This window comes from Ambystoma mexicanum, chromosome 4p (assembly GCF_040938575.1).
Source record: "Ambystoma mexicanum isolate Mex_15411 chromosome 4p, UKY_AmexF1_1, whole genome shotgun sequence".
NCBI classification, from domain to species: Eukaryota; Metazoa; Chordata; class Amphibia; order Caudata; family Ambystomatidae; genus Ambystoma; species Ambystoma mexicanum.
Genome location: NC_090927.1, coordinates 985,026,851 through 985,034,997, shown reverse-complemented (window position 1 = coordinate 985,034,997; position 8,147 = coordinate 985,026,851).

The window sequence follows — 8,147 nt, the reverse complement described above, 5'->3', positions numbered from 1 at the left end:
AGATGGGAAAGAAAGGGAAGATGGGTAAACTGATGTTGCCACACTATTTTGATTGCTTCTCTTTCTGTCTATTCTGTTTTAATAACTGATTTATAGCTATAGATGAAAAAGAAATATAACATTTGTTCGTAGGGCATGGCTCATTGTGATTCACTTCTCAGGCTCTTGTTCAGTGGTCTGCAGAATATAGTCTTTATTTTTTGTGGTCTAGCAATAGCTTTCCTTAAGTTCCTTAAGGAGAAGGGGGAGTGGTGGGAAGCTGAAGTGAGTATGGAATGGAAAGTCAAAAGTAGCGTGCGAGCTGATGGAAGGCAATAAAGGAGTGGATGGAAGGGAACAAAGGAGTGGATGGAAGGGAACAAAGGGGAAGAGGGGAGCAGAACACTTTGGAAGGGGCACTGGAGAGCATGTGGTTTTGTAAGACATGCACAGATTTCCCACCCGAACGAATTGAGTGATCCTAGGCAAATCATTTTATGTCAGCAAAACCACTTTAAAACATGGAACATTTGTTGCACTCGTAACATAAATTAACGACTCCTACTCTGAGCTCTACCCAGAAACCCAGCCTACCCAAGGCCCTCTGTCAGTCTTACCCATGAAACTCTTTGCCTTAATTCTGCCACTGGGTGCAGCAGTCCTAACAAGCATCCTGATCAGACATTCAAGTCGTTTTAGGGGTAAGGGTTTCACCCCTGGTCCTAATAACCTGGGTTTGAATCCATGATTCTGCACCTTCTAAAGCAATCCAACAGACTAAACAAATTAAAGGGTGCAAATTGAATTTTCTGGATCCAGGATTTTTGTTTTTTTGCTGAATCATGGATCTGGGAAATGCGTTTTAATGTGTTTAGGGTACTCCTACACCCACATCCAATGGAAATTGGGCCCCCTTGATCACAAACATGACCCACCCAGATGAAAACTCCTGGAGCCGTTCCTGGAGCCGGCCCTTAGTTACTCAAGGCAGGACAGAATTAGATGAGCTGAAAGGACCCAGCACCCTCATTTCCATTACAATGTTGTTAATAGTTGCCTCCTTAGATGTCTGCTATGTTTTACTATGGAGGGCATACATTAATGCAACAGTATTGTTTACTTCCCACCTCCAGGCGGGGAACTGCAACTGGGGCGCCACACCCTCCCGCCACCTGCCTGCCTCTGAATGCACTTTACTTGTGCACTTCGTGCGAGCACTTCACGTCACGTAGTCGGTCAAGTGAACCAGGCTCCTCCTCCTATCCTAGCAGGCAAACACAACACTGTCAGGGAAACACATCCTCTCCTATCCACAATCAAAGGTAGACTGCCCCTGACTGCACTTTACTTGTGCACTTTGCGCGAGCGCTTTGCGTCGCGTAGTCAGCCAATTCAGCCAGGCTCCTCCCCCTAGCAGGCAAACACAAAGCCATCATGGCAACGTCCTCTCCTCGCCACAATCAAAGGCAGACTGCTGCTGACTGGACTTTACTAAGGATGATATTGAGTAGTGGACTCCCCTCCCTAGTCCCAAAGTGGTAGCTCCCCCTTGGGGAGAAGGGACGATTTCCTGTATTCATCACAATACATATTGTCATTAGCATTCACCCCACTCTCTGAACCCAGCACAGGAATGTCGCAGACACACAGCCCATAGGACACTATGCAGAGAACTAAACTTCCCCATAAGAAATAAAACAATCAAAGTCACACATTTTCTTCCTTTCTTTAGTTGTGTGTCTAAGTCTTACAAGTACAGTTGCAAACCTCAGAGATTATTCAGGCTCAAATTATGTTCATTTTATGTAGTATTTTGATACTTGTAGAGCTGAATTCAGAGTGGGTGGGGACAATGCAGCTACCACTCATTTTGTTTATCATTTGTCTATAAGGACTGCCGGTATTATTTTAGCTCTTGAAAGCCCAACCTTAACACATTAGAACCGACCAGAAAAGATGGTCAACTAATTGTCAGACAGGCCTCAAATCCCAACTCAAGTAAAATGTTTGATGCTGGGCACATCATTTGCTCTCACTCTCAAGGGAGGGACTGGAGAAGAACACTGCCTTGCTTTCATAATGCCTGGCTCTCTTTCTGGTGGTCGGGCCCCCTCTGGAGTGAGCAGTAGGAAGCCCAGCCCTGGCCCTGTGCAGCACCCAGAAACAATGAGAGCCATCACATTCTGTTGAGCACCCTCCTTGTACACTTTAGTCACCTTTAATGTGTGCACATGGAAGATATTGGGCCTCATTCTGACCTTGTCGGTGCGAAATCAATGGTGCCGGTAGGCTTACCGGCACAGTTGTTTCCGGACTGGCATATTAAAGGTCTGCCTGCCGAAGCCGCCGTGCCTGACAGGTCTGACCCTGCCGGGCACAGCAGCTACGGCAGGTAGACCCATCATGGAAGCACCGGCACTGTTAACAATGGTGCTCCTTTGTCCCCACTCCCCTAGAGTGCCATAGGACTTTATGGTAATGGGGTCTAGAATTTGCTGGCACCTGACTTCCTGGGCCGCCGGACTCGTAATGAGCCAGTGGCACCGGGAAGTCAGGTGCTGGTAAATTATTGCAGGTCTTGCGTCAAACCCGCCGGTAACACCGGCACGGTTACCGCTGGACCCGTTATGAGGCCTATTGTGATCTGCACAATGACCTTTAAACCGGAATACCTATACCCCCTGCCATCCTCTTTGTGTGTTTTGGCTTTCTCTAGTGTGCTATATTCACAAAGGTACAGCTGAAAGGTTTGTCTGTACAGGTAGTGCAGATTGGATACCCTAACCCATAGCTTCTCATCTAGAGCCAGCGTGATTGTTTTATGTTTCTGTGGCCTATCATTGTGTGCATGACACAATGCTCCATGCTGCCTGTGGTGTTACTGTGGCTTAGAGTTTCCCGAAACCAGTTAGAGTAGTTGACATTGTGTCACATATGTCCGTGAACCTCTTAATGCTTGGCTCATCCCGCTTTTCACTATCACATGGAATGGAACACAATTCATCAATCTAAGAAACCTGCAGGGCTGACTTGACCTTGCCACTCGAACTTGGAAAGTGTATTGTGGCACATCTCAGAGATCAGCATTTAACTCGCTGAGCTATCCACTCGCACTACAGTATGTTGTTGTTTGATCAACTCTGAAGTTAAAAATTGTTTATAATGATATCTATCCATCACCGTCTGCTGTCCCCTGCCCACCCATTCAACTGTGTTTATTAATAAGAAAGGTAGCCCCCAGAGGCAAGGCATTACCGAAAACTGCCCTTGGTACATACATTCAAGGAGAAATATTCAGTGAGATAGATCAGCAGGTTAAGTGCTCGCTGCTGTGATCTATGTGTGTCACCTGCAGGTCATAGGTTTCAATTCGGGAAAGGCCAACTCAGACTTTCTTCCTTCTGACTTAGGTAGTTGAATGAGTACCAGGCTCGGATGGCTCATCATAATTGCATATACATGTTCTCTGTACCAATCGCCCAAACTCTTTCCTCTGCATCCTTCTATGCGCACCAGAGCTCAGCAGTGACAGACCCGACAACCCCCACATAACTGACCATTATATACATGCTTGGAAATCTGTGAAAACCATATAATGATCATACTTTATTAAAACACCAGTCACTTTACGCTGGCATGCTTTCAGCTCGTTGATGTCAGGGCACAACTCATGTGTGCGCCTCATTAGAAATGAGTTGGACACTTTCCCGCGCAGGGAACAGCGCCATGATTGGTATTGACTTCAGTACAGTCTGTGAGAATTTCAGAGTTGGGCATCCGACCAGTTAAATGTCAGTCCATCCTGTCAAGAAGGGAGTGGTATTCTTCTTCAGAAAAGGAGATCTCAATGATGCCAGAATATCTGATAGCCTGCTGGCACAAAAAGCCTTCTCTTTATAAAACTACCCACCTTGATGGTCGTGAAAACTCTTGTGATCAACAGATGAATAACAGGTTTTTCAAAATCCTAACAAAGTGCCGAGGGCGCGGTATCTCGTCCTTGGGATTACCTCCCCAGTGCCAAGGATGAGATGGCTCGTCCTTGGCACTTAGGGGGTTAATGAAGGAGAAAATGTTAGAAGGCTTTGCATGGTGAAATACTGAAATCACCAAAAAGGCCTTGGCACTGTGGGGGAAACCCATGGCAGTTAAAAGGTTAATACCCTGACTTATGATGAATATAATTCTCCCTTAAATCTGTACCAAATATTAACTCCTCTAAAACCCTTCTCTAACGATTCATTTAATAAACTGAGTTAATCCTATAATGTTGAAGTTTGTATTTCTGAAGAAGATAATCAAAACATTGGGGACTTCAATTCCCACAATACCTGAAGTACTGGGAGAAGGGAGAGGGACTCAGCGGCACTAAACTGCAAGATGCAGTATAGTGGATCTAATAACTCACATTGCGGAGTGGTTGAAGAGTGGGCAGTCTGCGGCAGTCCTCGTTAGCAGTCTGTCTCCAGTTACTATTGTTGTGCAAGTCGGAGCTTTCTACATAAGCTCACAGTCCCCGCGGAGCGACTGCGGAGTGGTTGAAGAATGGGCAGTCTGCGGCAGTCCTCGTTAGCAGTCTGTCTCCATTACTATTGTTGTGCAAGGCAGAGCTTTCTACATAAGCTCACAGTCCCCTTGGAGCGGCCGCGGAGTGGTTGAAGAGTGGGCAGTCTGCAGCAGTCTATGGCATAGATCGCAGAGGGAAAGACGACCTCCAAGGCCTCCTCCCGTGAAGAAACCAACGTTGCAAGCTGGAAGGAGGAGCGGCGCAGGCTCCGCAGCTCCTGCCCTGTGACAACCGCTGGAGCAGGTTCACCTATGCCCCCCTCAAAACCATCTGTACTGTCAACAAAGAGGTTGGCGTCTAAAGCGCAAAACTCACTGTGTTCTGCAAATCCTCGCGACGGCGCTGCACAGAAGACCTCTGATAAGCTGGATCTTCCACAGACCCGGATGCCGGTCAGTGCGACGGTGGGCCCTCAGGATGAAGGCGAAGCGGCAGCGGCTGTTTCACCCTTGATCCGCCCTCAGAGCTTTTCCTTCCATCCGAGTCTTCCAGTCCACACCCCCAAATCCTTGAGTCTGGCCTCCTCACCATCATGGCCAACGGGACGCTCCCTGCCCTCGGAGGAGGGCCGGGGGATCCTGTGGACCGAGGACTGGGGGTAAATGGAGAGGAAATCTATGGAGGCAAAATCCCACGTTTGGCAGAGGGTGGATCGGATTCAGCCTCTGGTTTGTGTGAGTTGGAGTCAGCCAAACAGCTTGAAGTCGCGTCATCGGAAAAGGCTTTGGAAGCGACCAACGCAGCGACACATGACCTTGAGATTTTTGAAGGTAAAGCAGCCCTACACGATTCAAACATGGCCCATGAGCCGGAGAAGATCCCCTCGTGCAGAGGGGTGGCGCATCCTGAAGAGAGAGCAAGCCCAAATGCTTTAAGGACGGTAAAAGCCATGATTCATACACCACCATCCTTAAACATGTCTCTTTCTCAACTTCTGGAACCTGATATAAGCTCAAAGGGGGCAATGCAAACAGACCCGAGTTTGGTGCCCATTGAGTTGCCACTACGACCTCATCAACTGGGGTGGAAGTTAAACACAGTGAAGTCACAACAGCTAAGACAAAAGTGTATTGGCTCCTCGTTGAAACCTCAAGAGCCTGTTTATGGCCACAACACCAAAACGAAGGTCATCACTTCTCAAAACACAAGAGCTAAATCAAAATGACCCTCCAGGAGCATGTTACAGATCACAAAGTCAACTTCTACCGTACTGGAAAATTCTCTAAAGAACGTTTTCACAAAAAACATTAGGCGGAAACAGTGTAGCCTCGAAGAGGTCTCAGACGCGGATCTACTGGAGGCCTTTTTGGACCCTCAGGGTATCACAAAAATCTGCCCAGCAGAAAATGAAATGAACAGTTTGGGGATCTCGACTTCTAGGAGCCCAAGATGGCACTTTGGCTGTGACCCGGCTGGCCAGGCTCCTCCACAAAATTTGGAAACCTTAGCCCAAACCACTATCCAGGCTATTAGTCCAACGGTCGAAGCAGCACCAGAGAGCGACATAAACAACCAACTTCCAAATGAACCACTCCTGGACATCCAGAATCTGGCCCCACAAATGCCAGTTAGCAAACCTCAAGAAAAAAACTCAAAAGACGACCTACCACCGGATCAGAAATTGACAAACTCACCAAAACATATACCACAGGCTGAACCTCTCATCCTGACTCTGGAGAGCCTTCAGGACAAAGCACCGGAAAAAGAGACTCACTCACAAAGGAACCAAACCTTGACCTTTAGGAGGCTTTTGATCGTCCAAAGTCATCAGAAAAATTGCAACAACAAACTGCACATCAAGAGAAACCTCCCCTGACACCTCATCCTTCTTCTAACAGAAGACTGAGTGACTTCCCTTATACCACCTTAAAGGATATGTCGGAATTGAAACAATATTATGCCTCCTATCGTAACAATTGTATGTGTATTGGCCTACGCCAAGTTGTCTAAACATCATATGCGAACAAACTCCACGGCAAGGTCTTGACCTTAGAGAAAGTAGTGTAAGTCGCCATCTTGGATTTAGCCGCCATTTTAGGTTCTCTTGTCATATGGAAGTCATCTTGAACATCAAAATGGAGGCCGAATGACATTCTGAGTAAGATTCTGGCCGTTGTGACCTCCGTACACATGAATAATTAATATGCCTGCAGGCCACTTGTCGGGGTCGCAAACTTAGACCTTGTCCTACCGTTGACCTATATGTAAATGTACAACTATATCAGTGAAACTAATCAAAATGCATATATTAAAGGATTGACCTGGGAAGGAACCCATAGGCCCGGCTCACAGAATGGTTAACCCGCGAGAGGGTTGGCCAAGGGCTGGACAAACAGTATAAAAGACCCAAGTATTCCAATGTACGGTCTCTCTCACTAACGCATTGAACTCTCGTTGAAGTTCGTTATGTTACTCTGAGAGCCGAATAGCTATCCGTTTGTCAATTGACTTTGGTAACTGTTGTAGCTTTTAAATAAAGCACTTGTATGTTCTTTGTAACCTGTGTTGGTGTGTTTCTTTCTGGGCTTCCCGGCCTCATATTATTTTTCTGTTTACACAGTTGGCGCCCGAATCGGGACCCTCAAGATTGATGCCGGATCTTTGAAGGTTGACGCAGACTATCGAACCGGGATCGGACGGTGTGATACTGCGGACCCGACCGAACGAGACGCAATACCTCGGCAGCGCTGCACGATCCGATCCTTGGACGATAGTCGTGTGGTCTGACACGGCATCTTGACGAGGGTCCATTTTTGAGGCGGGCAGATTTGTCGAAACCACCAAACACAAGGTAAAATTCGTTAGGTAAGTTCTTTGGTAAACCGTACGGTCCTCCTTAGGTTTGGTCAGGTGTAGTCGTGACCGGACACTTAATTTAACCCTGACAATTTGAATTTGGCGTATTGTATCTGCAGACACAATTATTGGCCAGGTAACACCAATTTTTTGTGAAATGCCTGGGAAATTGTCTAGCTGCTTTAGGGCTCTGTTCCGCAGCGATCGACAATCTTTGGAATTTAGCCGCCCGGCACCACAGGAGGGGTCGCCAGCATGTACTATGTACTGTAAGTATGCCATTGGAAGTATAGTATTTAACGATATTTGGCACAGACAAACCAGACATGCCTCTGAATTTCAGTGGTCAATCAATGGTAGTTTCGAGATCCCCCGTATTGAATACCTAGAATCGGTCTTGCTAAAAAAGAAGGCCAGACCTGCAGCATTTGATGTTTTGCAGAATTGGAAAAAAGAAGCTTTGCAGCAGCTTAAAAGTAGGGATAAACATGCACGCCGTCATAAAACAAATGCCGAAAAGGCGTTGTTATATGATAAAGAAAAACATTTGGAGTCAGTCAAAAATATGGATAGGGCTTTCTCACTCGGTATCCAGAAAATGTATCCCTCTAAAGATTTTCATGCTTCCGAAGAATTTATTGAAAAATTGTTAAACGAACGCAGGCCTGGTGCCTTTGCGCCACCTCCGTATGATCCTCTCCCTGGTGCTCTGCCCATTCCTGCTGTTATTCCTGTTGTTATTCCTGTTCCCCCTGCACAACCTACTGTTCCTATTCCTCTAGTTGTTGTTCCTCCACCTATTCTA